At 37.0% G+C, this 18,191-nt stretch overlaps 1 protein-coding gene across 2 annotated transcripts in view; it reads right to left on the reverse strand.

Moving 5' to 3' along the window:
• Positions 1–18,191, reverse strand: part of LOC127841291 (uncharacterized) — a 462,698-nt gene that overhangs the window by 138,893 nt on the left and 305,614 nt on the right. The window lies entirely within an intron of this gene.

Below are 18,191 nucleotides of genomic sequence, written 5' to 3' on the forward strand. Positions count from 1 at the left end.
AATATTCATTCAGCTTTTACCGAACAGTGTTAACATACAATGTGTAGCTAAATGTTGCTTCCAACATCAAATCTTTACAAACCATAATTGATACAAAAGTTATAAGTCAAGGTGTTGCAAGGAAAGTTGCAGGAAGTGGATTTCAACTTAAACATTTGAGTCCTGTATCAAAAAGAAACGGACTGAGTGGTTTGAGGAGCCCCCTTTCAGAGGTTACAAACGGACAAATCAGAGTAACAAAATCAGAGAAAATAATATGTACAATAGCGAGTTATTTGTTGCCTGACATCTAACCAATTGTAATTTGCATCTTGTATATAGATAAGCTTTGAAATCTAATAGCTGTTACATCATTGTTTTTCCTTCTCGATGACGAACATAGTTGTGATTCTTATGTCAGTTGTATTTCTCATGTTTCACCGAAGTTGTAAGATATTTTTGGCAGTGCATTAAACCACAGATGGTGTGTGAAACATAATTGCCCAGCTTATTGTATTCTTTGTTGTTTTAAGCTTCACTGGCCAAAGGCCAGCGGGGCTTATGTTATGATTCTGTGTCCGTCGTGCGTGCGTGCCTGAACGTTTCCTTTAAACATCTTCTTCTCCTAAACTACTGGTCCAATTGTGATGAAATTTCTCAGGAATGTTCCTCTTTCAACGTTGTTCAAATTATGCCCCTGGGGTCAAATTTGACCCTGCCCCGCGGTCACAAAATTGAACATATGCTTATATAGGGTCTATTTTGTGAAAACTTCACATATTTTTTCGTCCATAACCATTGGGCCTTGGGCTTCCAAATTTGGTATGTAGTGGCATCTTATAGTCCTCTACCAAGTTTGTTCAAATTATGCCCCTAGGGTCAAGTTTGACCCTGCCCTGAGGGTCACAAAATTGAACATATGCTTATATTAGGCATTTTTTGTGAAAACTTTAAAAATCTTCTTGTTCATATTAGTATGGCATAGGGCTACCAAATTTGGTATGTAATGACATGTAATAGTTCTCTACCAAGTTTGTTCAAATTATGCCCCTTGGGTTAAATTTGAAACTGCCCCGGGGGTCACAAAACTGAACATATGCTTATAAAGTGCTTTATTTGTGAAAAAAAATTGTCCATATCTATTGGGCCTAGGGCTACCAAATTTGGTGTGTAGTGACATCTTATAAACCTCAACCAAATTTGTTCAAATAATGCCTCTGGGGTCAACTTTGACCCTGCCGCTGGGGGTCACAAAATTTAATAAACGCTTATAAAGCGCCTATTTTGTGAAATCTTTAAAAATCTTGTCGAAAACCATTCTGACTATGGCTACCAAATTTGGTATGCAGGAACATCTTATAGTCATCTACCAAGTTTGTTACTTTGGGTCAAATTTGACCCTGACCCGCAGGTCACAAAATTGAACATTATATACGCTTGTATCTTGCTTATTTTATGAAAACTTTAAAAATATTCTTGTCCTTAACTCTACATCTAAGACTTAGGGCCAGCACATTTTGTATGGAGTGAGATATAGTAGTCCTCTACAAAGTTTGCTCAAATTATGCCCCTGGGGTTAAATTTGACCCAGCCAAGGTGGTCACAAAATTGTACATGTGCTTAAATAGGGCCTATATTTAAGTATCTGCACATGCGGAGAATATTTGTTTCAGTCTTTTTTTCAGCAGTGGAGCGATACAGGGCCATCATGGCCTCTTGTCTTTAAATACACATCACACAGTTTTAAAAATAATTTTAAAATACCTAATACATATGCTCAATTTACAACCAACAACATGGGTAACAGGTGGGTGGGGTAATTTAAGATGTTTATTTGAACATCAACATTGTTTTTACAGTTGTTACATCTGAAATATTTTCATAACAATATACATTATAAATATTTCTACGTGTATCACATTTCAGTTGATAATTTGATTGTTATGGAGCAGTTATTATATAGATATGTTTTAATTACTATTACAATGTTAGTCATTGTATTTTTGAAATTACGTCCATATTAAAATGTCTATAGCAAATAAAAATCCACGGTGACCTATCGATTTCTTTACTTCATTTTAATGCTTAGCTAGTTTACTTTATTTATTGAGAACTTCAAATGAATATGAATATTACATCAACAGAAATATGTATCTGTGTTGCATGTTATCTATTTTGAACTGTGCAATAAAAAATTCAAAACAAACAAAAAACTAGTCATACTTATTTCTCATTATTTTTTACGATTTCCATAATTTTTGGTTTTAAAACTGTTCACTATGATAATACACATGTTACAGTTGCTAATCTAATGCAATCTCAATACTATTATGCCATTTTAAATGTATTACACAAAAACATTTTACCGTACCCCCAAATTTATGCCCCGCAAAAATGACCTTTTTTCAAACGCACATGGCATTTAAAAACCTTCGTTATCTCAAAATTATTCACGGTGACCTCTCTTTTTTATTTTATATTAATTTCAGATACAGATTCATAAATCACCATACAAAAAATTATAGCATTCCGGATATTTTGAAAATTTTCACAAAACGATCGAACATCCTTAATTGTATAGTCAGTATACACATAAAATTGGTCTAAACGACTATTTTGGGTTGGCCCTTCTACAAATAGATTTGAACGTTTTACTAGGAATGGTTTATTGCTTGTTTTTGGCAGTTTATGTCAACTATAATTTCCACAGCTGATGAAACTGTATGATTTTTCATTTCATAAGTTTATTCGTATTGATTTCTTTGTTACTTGAAATAAAAATAATACACTAAATCAATTAATTGGACACAGTCAATACGAAGTGAGTTTTTTTTACCAAAATGACCAACAAACATAGTTTAATTATTTGCTAGTTGAAAAAAATGCAACGGCGTAATTATGACCACAAAACGAACACTCGTGATAACAATATGCGTTGGACATCCGTCGAGTATGCGTCTTTGTCTCGATCGCATTGACGCTGCAAGCCCAACAAACAGACATTAGCGCAAGCACTTCAGTTAACGCGTGCACCCGTCGTTAGGGCGACATGCTCACATCGTTCGTTGAACCTTCGTCCGTAGCGCGTTGTTTAACCAAATGCGCGTTGGTGTAGGAAGGCTTCATTTAATGTCTGTTTGTTTAAGTGTGTGTGAGTGAATCCTTATGTATGATAGTGCTTTCGTGCGTGCGTGTGGGGAGGGTGGTTGCATGGAACTGTGCGTGCATGTGTGTGCGTCTGGTTGTTTGTGTTGAAAGTTAAATTTAATTGTTACAAATACACAGTTACATGTAATCGTTTCAAACGCAACATTTCGATAAGGGGCAACGCGTTTGGCTTAAACCTCGAAGAGGTCGCCATATCCGGGACCAGAAATTATTGCCAACGGTTTATGTTCCGTTGAGTCTTGAGTTGCTTCAATCTGACACTTTCCGGGCGTACGTTGTTCTGGTTGTCACCCTTTTTTGTTTGACAATGGCTTTACCAACCAAAGTTTGAATTTTTCAAAAGAAAATAGTTCTTTGCGCTCTTGTTCACTCTTGCGTACGAATAGTTTTCCGTATCAAGGCCTGGCCCCTCCACAAAGTCAGACTTTTTAAGGCGAAATGATGTAAGAAAATCTGCATTGATCTTTGTTAGGTCTTCGTTTATGAAAATACCAGTTTGTTTTAGAAGTTCGGCGCTTTTCATGATCTCGATTTTGATTGGCGTCGTTCTTGTTCGCCTTAATTGCCATACGTGCCTGCACTAGGCCCAATGGCAGAAATCTTCTCTAAACGAAAATGTACGTTTCTTTAGGTGAGAATATAAGATTACTAATGTCAACATGTTTTTTTAAATCTTAAACCAACATATGAAAATGACAGATGAATGTTGAATCAAATTAATGAAATATATTGTAATGGTTTAATAAATAAAAACTTGTTAACTTCATGGAAATAATAAGGAATCGATTCAATCGATACCCACACGTTTTCACTTTTTTGTTGCAGGACCAAACAATGTGTCCATCAAACCTGAACAATTAAGGGTAATTTCCCGATAGTGTACATGACTGAGTTTTTGACATCTAAACAAAATTAAATTCAATGGCAAACGCCTCTTATTTCGTCGTTACTTAATCTGAAAGTTTATACGAGTGTAATTTTTTCAACGTTTTATCTGTTTAAAGCGACCATATCCGATTTTTATGTCAACATTTTATTTATGCAATCTAACCCAACACATGACGTTGAACAAGGAAAAAGGAATGTCCATTATTAACATATACTGCATTTTAAATATAAATATATCATAAATCAAATATTGCTAACTTCAATAAATGAAAATAATACAAACTTTTTTACGCAGAGACAGACACGCTCATTAGCTTGTCTTGCAGTTCTAACAAGAAACATATGAGCCTCTGCACAGAACTTATATGTGCGGACTGTACAGGCTAATCTGGGACGACACTTAACGAAAATGCATTAAACCCACTTTTCTTAGACCGAGGCTCATAAATCAAAAGATATTCAGCGTATAAGCGTATTTTGAAAATAAAGATTGACCATTTAGGATTCTAAAAATGTAAATAGAAAACAAAGGTTAAATCGTTGATGGTTGCTTTTCAGTTGTTTTTCGCTTATCCACGTGCGTGAAATGTGTGTTATGTATTTAATGCATATATACGTATTGCATACATTTTACATAGCATATTATATAGCAAATGTTATATCATTTTATATACGTATGGTGTTATTTGCAGAATATAGGGCGTGTAGGAAATACGTATTGCAATAATTTGAATACTGCACTTGTGTGTACTTTGATATTAATTATACATCAAAAGATCTTAATTACTAGTATGCACCATCTTTTTTCTATAATATACATTAAATATTAGTTTTTATTCTCTAAGTATGTGGAATGCTAGCATTATAGAGAGACGCAGTTTTGTGTCTAATCATTCGAACCGCACATTTATATTTGTGCGTTTTTATGAAAATCTTCCCACGAAACGTTTTGGTATAAAGTTGATATGTCGGTAGCCTATTTTGTCAGGGACTAAATGAATGAATGAGCACGCATGGTATAAATGATTGATTATTTTGTATTTAGTTATTTAGTTATTTAGTTTAGCATTGATGATGCCAAACTAAATATTTCGGGTATATGATATTGGAACTTTTGCCTCGCCGATTATGTAGGTCAAACAAGTAAGTATTATAATTGTATACGTGTGTTCGACATTGTACGATATGCGCTAATGCCTTTTGTTTTGTGTTAAACGGACTATTTCACAGTAAGCCTAAATGACGATGTTCACAACTATTGTTATCTATTAAAAAATGTATGCTTTATGTTTAAATAAGCAAAATAACGCTCTTGACGAAAAAAAATGATTCAAACATTTGCTCATTAAAGGATACACATAATACGAAATCGGAAAAATTATAAAGCGTTTGTAACGCTTTTGCTCGATTAGTTGGCAATGCGTAAATTAGTATTATAGTGTTTCGCTCATTAGTACAAAAGGCAGCGTGGAGCAGTGTTAATGCTTTTGGATTTTGCTTAACAAGAAGGTATGAACCCAGTGGACAGCGATACTTTTTAATCCAAGTTTTTGCTTGCCAATATAAGAAGTTACAACAAATAACAATATTATTGATTTATTTGTAAACATAGTTCATATATTTTGTTGTTTTTGTTTTTTTTTTAAATAAGAAGACTGTGCACATGTCCCTTTAAATACTGACCAGTGAGTGCTATCAGCAAAGAGTTCGTCAGCAGAATCCAAATAAAGAGATCCTTGCAAAGGGTAACAGCACAGGTTGGTTGACCGCCTATGGGTAAAGAAAGACATAACATATAACATAAATGCATACACAATTGACAATTTTCAAAGACAGTTCATCGATGTGTATGTATAAGGATTTAAATTGCATTAATTTCACTACCTGTTAAAATTGACTTTGTCTTGATGAAGAAAGAAATGCAAAATTGTACACGTATTTCCAAAAAGGTGATATTTGCTATGGGATCGAGTAGATAATGCTGCCAATGTTTATTTACATAACGTATGAGCCGCGCTCTGACAAAACTTGACTTCATGCATGTTCGTGAAGCTTTGTCCCGTTTTAGACTTTGCGGATTGCTTAGGCGAGTCTGTGACTAGATGACGATAGAATAGATGATAGTTTCAAAGAGAATGCATTTATATATAAAAAATCCATAAAAGCGTAAAGTGTCGTCAATGAATAGCCTATGCGGACTGCACTGGCTTCTATGGAAATATTCTCTACGCACATTCATCAAACCGGTTTTTACGAAAAGCGACTCAATTATGTATTCCCCGTAGTACACTCCGTCGTTCACAGGAAAAATAAACGCATTTCTTGGGTACTCTAGCAATTATTCCATAAGAAACACATTGATGTGACCACTAATCCTTAACAATGTTGTCATGTTCATGGTCAGCGATGCCTAATAAGACCCGCCTTCTGCAGGACTCGACCTTATAACCTTTCCAAATTATCATCAGAAGTATTTTTAAGGCCAACATAAAAGTTTAGTCAAAAAAATATTTTAAGGAATATACTATAATGACATTGAACTTAAACTGCTAAAAAACAGATTTAGTGCAAAAATAGGATGATTTTGATGATCGGTTATTTCCGATTATCGTTCAGCAATTTCCGCCGCCAGTTACTCTGATAAGTTACGGTTTGAACTGGCTTCTTTCGCCGTCACATAATACTCTTTGGAACACAGAATAATCAAGCCAAATGGTATACACTCGAGGGAGATTCCGGCCACCATGATGAACACGCCCGACATGGCGAAGGTCTCAATGAACACCTCATACAGATACGGCACGACGACCTGGCCCAGGCCCGAGCCAATGGTGAGGCAGACCAACGGGACCCCTGGATCCTTATGGAATACCCAGTTGACCGTTATGAAGGCCGCGAGGTAGCACGTGCATATCCCCATACCTGTTAGAATTTCAGTCGCGTTTTGCGAAAACTTAGCTTAATGAATGTGCGTAAAATGCGTAAAATGTCATTCCAGAATAGCCTGGTCAGTCCGCACATGAAAATCTGGGAGAAAATGTCCACTTATTATTTTCGTTTAAAGGAAGTCTCTTCTTAACGCTAATCAAGTTAAGGCTGATAATTGTCGTTCTTGAATAACCTTTGTAGATTGCACTGGCTAAGCTGGAACGACACTTCGCACAAGCATTAAGCCAGGTTTCCCAGAGTTTAGCATATTAGTTAGCCGCAGGGTAGCAAGAGCACATCCCCATACCAGCTATTATAAGTTACCGGTATCCATTGGTACAATTGGAACGCCTTTGTCGTATTGCCGTATAAGCTGCCTACTTGTTGTCCGCGTCATGCAAAACGGGGTCTTATGTCATATGCGACTGAGCATCCGCACAGTCTGGTCAGGAGCTACCCACTTCGCTATAGCGCAGTCTGGTCTGAAGCTACAGTAGCCGCATATGGCATTTGGACCCTTTTCGTGGGACGTGAATAATGCTATGTAAAGATAGGTGAAGAACACTCAGCTCAGTAATGGCTACTAGATGGCAACAGACCATTACCACATCTGTTGTAGAGAATAATAACTTTAAGTTGCGTGAGGCGAGGCTTTGAAAACAAACCCGGGCCTGTATTCACAAACCAATCCGTAGACATAAGTCTAAAAATAGATTATTCTTAAAACTACCACGTGCTAAAACTTATTGATAGCCAAGTCTTGCGTGGTACTAAATGCATTTAATTATATAGTTCTTTATTAAAGGGGCCTTTTCACAGATTTTGGCATTTTTTAACTTATTCATTAAATGCTTTATATTGATAAATGTAAACATTGGATCGTAAAAGCTCCAGTAAAAAATCAAGAATAAAATTAAAAAAAGGATAAGAAAATTGCCCGGAGCAGGATTCGAACCAGTGACCCCTGGAGTCCTGCCAGAGTCCTGAAGTAAAAATGCTTTAGCCTACTGAGCTATTCCGCCAAGTACACATACTTGACGTATTTTATACCTTATATAAGCAATCTTCGTAGTTTCACAAAATTTAACGGCAAAAACAGAACTCTCCAAATTATTCAATCGTTTCGCGTTGCAACGCTTTATAATTTTTAGGTTTTAAAATCGTCAAAAGATGCATATAATGGCTATATTAGACCATGGTAAATGTTCAGTATTACTGTTTCCTCACAAATATCATAACTAAAACGAAAATTTGCGAATCTGAAACAACTTTTTACAATTTTGTCAATTTACCAAAGCGTGAAAAGATCCCTTTAAGAACAATATGATAATGAAATAAGCACCAGTGTAAGCCTGTATGTGTGAAAAATAAAGGCTATTTTTATTGAGTCTCACACTACACTTTATTTTAAGTATAAAAAGAAATACGGAACCTGGACGTTAAACCTTAAAGTCGTTTGGTTTGAGTATTAACTTATCTGGTCTCGACTCTGACCTGATATGCTGTTATAATTATCAATTTCGCATTGTCCTTAATTTGAAAAAAGACTGTCAACCGGTGTGAAGTATTATCAGTTTTTGTTTAGTTCAGTTTATCCGATGTATAATTATGCAAGTAAATTGTTGTTTACACCTAAAGGAGAACAAATCGTACGAAACGCATGAATTAATAACAAAGAGAGTTTTCTTACCTTTGACACTTGACAATCAAACGCCGGTACAAGGAACTCACCAATTTAAAAACATCGAGTTTAAGAGATTGCGGTGGCGTAGTGTATATCGGGTCCGCCTGACTGTCACGTAGTGCATATCGGGTCCGCCTGACTGTCACGTAGTGTATATCGGATCCGCCTGACTGTCACGTAGTGTATATCGGGTCCGCCTGACTGTCACGTAGTGTATATCGGGTCCGCCTGACTGTCACGTAGTGTATATCGGGTCCGCCTGACTGTCACGTAGTGTATATGGTGTCCGCCTGACTGTCACGTAGTGTATATCGGGTCCGCCTGACTGTCACGTAGTGTATATCGGGTCCGCCTGACTGTCACGTAGTGTATATCGGGTCCGCCTGACTGTCACGTAGTGTATATCGGGTCCGCCTGACTGTCACGTAGTGTATATCGGGTCCGCCTGACTGTCACGTAGTGTATATCGGGTCCGCCTGACTGTCACGTAGTGTATATCGGGTCCGCCTGACTTTCACGTAGTGTATATCGGGTCCGCCTGACTGTCATGTAGTGTATATCGGGTCCGCCTGACTGTCACGTAGTGTATATCGGGTCCGCCTGACTGTCACGTAGTGTATATCGGGTCCGCCTGACTGTCACGTAGTGTATATCGGGTCCGCCTGACTGTCACGTAGTGTATATCGGGTCCGCCTGACTGTCACGTAGTGTATATCGGGTCCGCCTGACTGTCACGTAGTGTATTTCGAGTCCGCCTGACTGTCACGTAGTGTATATCGGGTCCGCCTGACTGTCACGTAGTGTATATCGGGTCCGCCTGACTGTCACGTAGTGTATATCGGGTCCGCCTGACTGTCACGTAGTGTATATCGGATCCGCCTGACTGTCACGTAGTGTATATCGGGTCCGCCTGACTGTCACGTAGTGTATATCGGGTCCGCCTGACTGTCACGTAGTGTATATTGGGTCCGCCTGACTGTCACGTAGTGTATATGGTGTCCGCTTGACTGTCACGTAGTGTATATCGGGTCCGCCTGACTGTCACGTAGTGTATATCGAATCCGCCTGACTGTCACGTAGTGTATATCGGGTCCGCTTGAATGTCACGTAGTGTATATGGTGTCCGCCTGACTGTCACGTAGTGTATATCGGGTCCGCCTGACTGTCACGTAGTGTATATGGTGTCCGCCTGACTGTCACGTAGTGTATTTCGGGTCCGCCTGACTGTCACGTAGTGTATATCGGTACCGCCTGACTGTCACGTAGTGTATATCGGGTCCGCCTGACTGCCACATAGTGTATATCGGGTCCGCCTGACTGTCACGTAGTGTATATCGGGTCCGCCTGACTGTCACGTAGTGTATATCGGGTCCGCCTGACTGTCACGTAGTGTATATGGTGTCCGCCTGACTGTCACGTAGTGTATATCGGGTCCGCCTGACTGTCACGTAGTGTATATGGTGTCCACCTGACTGTCACGTAGTGTATATGGTGTCCGCCTGACTGTCACGTAGTGTATATGGTGTCCGCCTGACTGTCACGTAGTGTATATGGTGTCCGCCTGACTGTCACGTAGTGTATATCGGGTCCGCCTGACTGTCACGTAGTGTATATCGGGTCCGCCTGACTGTCACGTAGTGTATATGGTGTCCGCCTGACGGTCACGTAGTGTATATGGTGTCCACCTGACTGTCACGTAGTGTATATCGGGTCCGCCTGACTGTCACGTAGTGTATATCGGGTCCGCCTGGCTGTCACGTAGTGTATATCGGGTCCGCCTGACTGTCACGTAGTGTATATGGTGTCCGCCTGACTGTCACGTAGTGTTTATCGGGTCCGCCTGACATTCACGTAGTGTATATGGTGTCCACCTGACTGTCACGTAGTGTATATGGTGTCCGCATGACTGTCACGTAGTGTTTATCGGGTCCGCCTGACTGTCACGTAGTGTATATGGTGTCCACCTGACTGTCACGTAGTGTATATGGTGTCCGCATGACTCTCACGAGATCCTAGGTACGATCCCCACTCTGGGTGAATTCTTAATATTTCAACACTATCAACACTAAGTACTGGTTCTTCCTAAGAAACGGACTCGAGAGCATGACAATAAGGGAAGAGCTTTAGAAACAATCGATTTAAAATAAATTAAAACTAAATTCAGCGATTTTTAAAGCGTTATGATTCAACTATCTGATATGACCACAATAAACTTAATGCATTCTATACAATGGAGCAAAAATGTCTAGGTTTAAACAACATTAAGGAGTTCTATTCGCATTCTTACTGGATATGACGCCGGTGCACAACACTATTACCCACAGCTGGCTATCAACCCACCGCTACACACGATTGACCCCGCGATTATATCGGGGCCGGGAGGCCGTTTTATCAACAGATCTCAGCGTGATCTTACGTAAGATTCTTATGATTTTGTCGTACGCTTATCGTAAGTACTGCGAACCGTTTTATCAAAGAAATCGCAGCTAAGATGTCGTAAGATTTGAATCCGGGTCCGTTCGCCCTTATTTCTGTTCGCCCTAAATCACGCTCCAGGTCGGAAGACTGCACGATGATGTCCACCATCTCGGCTTCCTTGCGCAGGGCTGGTACCAGCACGTAGAAGGGCACTGCGCCATGATGTGCCTGGCTGTTGAGTCGATGATGCTAGTCTGAAATCAATGCAAACATGATTTAAGATTTGCGTGTGTTATTTAACAAATTCAATAGCAAATTGAAAATAATTGCATAATGAAATAATAAAAAAATCAATTTTATATTGCAATTACCTTTTGCATCATTATTTGTTCTCATCGAACGCCTGAAGACGCTCCAATCTTCCACCCGAAAGATGGCGTTGTTTATCCATTGACGATTGACGTAGTCCACAAGCTGCGTCAGTTGGACGGAGTTTGCACGGGCCTGAAGCTGGTGGAACGTCTCGGTTATGTGTCCGGCAGGCAGGAACGGCAACGCCATCAACTGCCGAACATACTGGTGGATGGCCTGGTTGTTTCGGTAGGCGGTAGCTAGGCCTAACTCTGCACTTTCCGCCACACAGACTGCACTCAGTGAAAGACACATACTTTTATGCTAACTAAAGGAAATACTTCGCGGATCCCTTTCCATGCAGCTGTAAGTAGAGCAAAAAATTCTAAAATGTATTTAAATTTTAAATTATCAATGATTTGTTTGTTTTAAGTTTATATCTTACTTAATACAAAAATACATTTGTTTTGTTTTGTTTTTTCTTTGCTCTCACCTTTCTCAAAGTCCAGGACGATGTTTTCAACTGACAAGTTTGGAACCCTGTCACGGATGGCGCGCAGAACAGCTGTTCCACGGCCTCCGTTTTCCGCGACATCAGTGCGAACACAAGTGGCTACTGCTTCAGCTTCCCGTCCTTGTGGATGAATGCATGAATGCTTAACAGCTGGACCCTGCTCTTGAACGGGTCTTTCACTACCTGAAGCAAAACAAAACACACACAAACATTTTCTACTTATGTTTTTTAATGCATTAACCGATTGTAATACTTAAAACAAACATTTATTAAGAAGTTAATATAATTATGTTCCTTTGTTTCGTACCTTGAACGTTCCGTCCATGAACCATCGTGTCGCGATCTGTAGCAGATTTAATTGGAATTGCGTAGCGAACACGAGATGTCGTTGCTCCTATTTTATTTCCTATAACTTCATGTATTGACACGTATTTTTTTTTACTTTAAGAACATTTGCCATTTTTAACAGGCAATTATGCAATATATTCAACATTACTACACTGACATATGACGGCATAAGGCTTGTGTGTATTATTTATGAGTGATGTTCTGGGAAAACTGGGCTAAATGCATGCGAATAAAGTATTGTCCCAGATTGACATGTGCAGTCCGCTCATATCATACCAAGTTCCGTATTCCACAGAGAAGGTGAAGGCCTTGTGGTTGGACAGCACTATGACAATAAATGGTCTTTTTAATTGAAAAGGCGGATGAAATCGACTAAGGTTATAATAAAAATTGACATTTTATCTCTCCATTTGGAGACCGTTTACATAATTTACGAAATTGGCCTTTAAGTTGCGCTGCTTACCGTTTTGATATTTATATAATTAAATAATAATAATCTTATACCTTAATGTATTTATTATATTGAACATTTTCTTTGAGGCCAATTTCTACACAATTTAAAATATACAGCTCTGTTTCATTTGCATAATTTATGTTTATTTACTTAATCATACGCTAATAATCATATTAAAGATAATTTCTAAAAAAATTAATAATAACAGTTCTGTTTTATAAACATGATTTATGCATGCATCAATATTTAGTATACACTTTAGTATAATAGTTTCAACTTAATAATCATATTCTACATAACTAATTTCTATATGATCTATTAATTGTTCTCAATGTTAACTATATTAGGTTAATACGACACTCAATCAATCAATTAACACAGACCGTTATCTCTTTAATCTCTTAATTAATCGACAACGATCAATAAAGGCCAGTTGCTACTTCACACAGTGCAATACACGCGAGAATTATTGGAAGTTGATCAGTTTAGTAAATTGAATATTGATGATGTTTTTATTGAGATTTAATGATGTTTATATGAATTTTAAATGTATTTGCCTATGCAGAGATCGACAAGATTACAAGAAATAAGATAATCCGAAAGACGGTGGTTCTATATTGCTGAATGAAAGAACCATAAACAACGCAAGAAGTTACACTCAAAATCTCATAATCTTAATGATTATAATACACATATTAATGTACAAATAATTTATAAATTTAATATATTCAGCTTATATATAAAATAATAAATGATGCACTTTATACTGTGTACATTATAATTTAGAGTTTACATACTCACCAGTTCCAAATAGTTTATTATAAATGATTATAGCTATCAATAATGATAAAAGAATAAAAACTGAATAGTTATATTTTATTGAGATGTTTTTATTATATACAATTGACAAATAAAATTAAACTAACCAGTTCCACAAAGCCGATGCTGCCAACGTTCACAAACTTCGCATGTAACCGCATGTTGTCTAGGTCGTACCTCCAAATTGCACGAAATGCACAACACATTATCAATTTTTGAAAAAATAGAACCAGACATTTGAGCTCCATTTTATATACTGGGATAATTCACAGTTAAGTTATTCCAAACATATCAAACAAAAAAGTATTACCGAAATATAAAAGACGGCGCTCTTTAACTTGTAAGCGTATTTGTAACAAATGCCAGTAATATTCCCTAATTGCTTATTATATTAATTAATGATGAAATCTAAGGTACAAACTCGCTTACATGTGTGAAAAATCAAGACGGCGCTCTTTAACTCGTAAGCGTGTTTGTAACAAAGGCCAGTAATTTTCACTAATTGCTTACTATATTAATTAATGAAAACTTAAGGTTCAAACTTGCTTATATGTGTGAACAATCAACTGTTCATACCCCGATATGCAAATGATAATATATGGCGAACGAACCTAGGGCGAACGTGTAACTAGGGCGAACGGACCCGATACCGTAAGATTTGTGCTTAAAGCTATGACTGGGTAAGACCACTCTTAGGGTTCGTAAACCTTCGTAATCATAGCGGCCGCACGCGCTTTAGACGTAGGTCAACCAAGAGAGGTGAGAGTGTTTCGAGAAAGAAAGGATTTAGCGATCTCCGTGATGGAGAAATATTGATACTATTGGACCTATTTATGTTTGATAACGTTCAATATATTCGTTATATCATTCTCTGCATTAAGCTGTTTGTGACAGCAGTCTGAAATTCACCGATGTATTTTGCGGCTGGCCGGATTCTGTCCACGACTCAAGGATTTTTAAGAACTCAACACTTATGGATAAGATTCAGACTGACAATCCCACAGTTTCCCCAAGGAACACACAACTCCTTGGAGATTCAGCATATGCACTGCAACAGTGGATGATGGTTCCGTATAAAGATACTGGCAGCCTTAAAGGGATCTTTTCACGCTTTGGTAAATTGACAAAATTGAAAAAAGTTGTTTCAGATTCGTAAGTTTTCGTTTTAGTTATGATATTTGTGAGGAAACAGTAATACTGAACATTAACCGTGCTCTAATATAGCCATTATATGCATCTTTTGACGATTTTAAAACCTAAACATTATAAAGCGTTGTAACGCGAAACGATTGAATAATTTGGAGAGTTCTGTTTTTGTCGTTAAATTTTGTGAAACTACGAAGATTGCTTATATAATGTATAAAATACGTCAAGAATTTGTACTCGGTGGAATAGCTCAGTAGGCTAAAGCGTTTTTACTTCAGGACTCTGGCAGGACTCCAGGGGTCACTGGTTCGAAACCTGCTCCGGGCAATGTTCTTTTCCTTTTTTAAATTTTTTTCTTGATTTTTTACTGGAGCTTTTATTATCCAATGTTTACATTTATCAATATAAAGCATTTAATGAATAAGTTAAAAAAATGCCAAAATCTGTGAAAAGGCCCCTTTAATAAAACTCAAAGGACGTATAACTATATACACAGTTCCACAAGAATGAGCATTGAGCGGTCGTTTGGCGCACTGAAAGAGCCCAAATCCCTATTTGGAGCAAAGTCGTCGGCATCAATATCGGTGGCCTCTGTTCTACGTGTTTGTACTTTTGAACAAGGACTGCATACGAACTCAAGCTCGCATTCTGACTTCACAGCGGCTTTGTATTCATCAGAAGAAATACCTCTGCAATGACGGATTTATTGTTTATCAGATTATCCATACAATATATCGCTGGATTATATAATAACTTGTTTATAATAAGTACATGTATATCGTTTTAAAAGTAAATCAAGTATATAGAAAAGCAAGTTGATTTGTCATTTCATTATTAATGATACGCTATTTCTTAGCAATAAGGAATACAGAAAGTATCATATTATCCATGCAATATACAGCTGGATTATATAATAACTTTTTTAACATAAGTAAACGTATATCGTTTTATAAGTTAATCAAGAACATAGAAAAACAAGTTCAGTGCCCCAGATAATTATTTCGGAAATAGGGTTTTCACCCACTGATTTTGAAAAATAGGGTGATTTCATTCTTGGAATAGGGTGAAATGAGTTATAAGATGCATACAGTAAAACCATCGCTGCTTTACTTCTGTTGAAGCTGCACACAATTGTATTGATTCAATAAAACTGTAAACTAACATAATTAACTTTAATAAACTGATGTTTCATAACATCTTTAATCCTTGAAACTGTCAATAAAGTTTAAACTTAAAAAAAATCGATAACACGAATGATTCGGCACTTATTGGCTCTTGCTTTCTTGGTTCGAAAAAGTTAGCGATCGACTGATATTATGGCGCAACAATTGCTGACGTCTTTCTCTTAGACATTTTTATTACGCATCGTATTAGAAACTGAAAGTACAGACACTTAACAAATACATGCACAATGAACGACGGATTAAGTCAGATTGAAAACGCATGTATGTCGTCGTAAATAATTTGGTCAGCCGCTTTATTTTACTATGAAATCTAGTCCGCAGAGCGTTTGAATAGCTTTGACTGTTTTATTGCTCCGTCATCCAGGCGCTTGCTGAATAAAAGCGTCGCCGCGTAACAAAAATAATCACAAAAAATACCGAAAATGAGCAAAGTATTTTCGATCAAAGCTATTGTATTGTACGCATCAAATAAGACGAATGTGCGTAAAAGGCAAATCGGGTGCGTTTTCAATACGCATGATATTGTATTTCTTTGCGTTTTTAAACATTTTAATAGGGTGAAAGACGCAGATACGCAGCTTATCTGGGGCACTGCAAGTTGATTTGTCATTTCATTATTAATAATACGCTATTTCCTAATAATAAAGAACACGGAAATGTGAAAGAAACGGTTGTTATAAGTTTCGTACACACAGTTCTATTTCATTTGAAAATATGCTTGAAAATTTTTATACCAAAATGATTTATAATGCATCGGTTGAGACATCTGCCAAATTTCATATAAGTCAATAATCTATTCGTTAATATTTTGCGCATACGTTTTGTTGACAAAGAAATTTGTATTTGAAAATTAACATCTTTAAATCATATATTAGTATATTATAATACAGTTGCGCCTTGCTCTGGGAAAACGGGGTGTACTGCATATCCGTAAAGTTATTATTTAACGTTGAACGAGTTTGCGAATTTGACTTTTATATTTTGTTCTTTTTCAATTTCTATTTAATTTTCAGGAATTATCAGATTTGTATTGAATTATTCATTATCCACATTTCAACACAAGCCGGTCAAAAATAAGGGAGATATATCGATATGATTAAGTGATGCGTAACGAAAGTCCCCAAGTGTAGATATTGCAATTAACACTCCATTACGATCCTTATCTATTTAACATCGGATAAGCGGCAATGTTCTAAAAGATAAGATGCCCGCATTGAGTGGCATGTTTATGACACTTGCTCAGACTGTTAATCAAATACCCATTTAGGAAGCACTTTAATTGATTGTTGTTCAAGCACCACTTGTGCCTTAGATGCCAAGTAAATCAAAGGAATTAAACGCAGTTAATGTTTAATAATGTCCAACGACTTAAATTAAATTATATTTTTTATTTAATTAAATTACATTTTTTATTTAATATGAAATTGTACTACATAAATATGATGTAGTTTATTTCATGGGTAAATAAATAAAACACAAAATTGTTGCATTTCACTGATATTGTTCTAAACCTTCTCACTTCATTAACTTTTTACAATTACCCTTTTTAAACATAACAGATCACTTCGAGTATACACAATACACAATAATTAAGGATATACATAAAATCACAATTACAAACTTAATGAGTCGTAATTATTATACATTACAATATAGCAACACTATTTTTTTTAACTCAGGATCGCCAAATGTTTTAAATTAACGGTCAATTGCCTCAAATATATATGTTTATACCGGCTTTATGACGCGCTTTGGAATATACTTGTATCGAATGTATTGGATTGTGATTATCAATTCAATAAAAGAAAATCATCATCATTTTTGCATTAGTAACTAGCTATTATTCATCTGACTCGCCTGTTTTGCACGTTCGATGCTGCCAACGCAATGAATCACATTGGACCGCGTGTTGCCGAGGACGCACTTCACTAATGCATCTTATGCATGGAAAATCCATGTTGCACACAACTCCCTTTCACAACTATTAAACTATCACACTATTATGTTACACTTTATAAAACAATATTGGATGTCATAAAATAAAATCGCCGTTAAAAGTGCTTGATCTTACACTTGGACTATGCACTGGTCTAACTCTATTAGTGCCTCCGTAGCACAGTGGATAAGGCGCTTGCGTTAAAATCCAGAGGTCCCGGGTTCGATCCCGGGTCGGGGATGCCAGTCATGTTTCAGCGGAATGCTGACTGACAATTAAAGGCTTAGCTCGGCATTAACACGTGTTTGTTTGTTTATTTTTTATTATTTTTTTTTTGACTGCATGCATTTTACATTAATATATATACTTATTGT

Source organism: Dreissena polymorpha, chromosome 8 (genome assembly GCF_020536995.1).
Source record: "Dreissena polymorpha isolate Duluth1 chromosome 8, UMN_Dpol_1.0, whole genome shotgun sequence".
NCBI classification, from domain to species: domain Eukaryota; kingdom Metazoa; phylum Mollusca; class Bivalvia; order Myida; family Dreissenidae; genus Dreissena; species Dreissena polymorpha.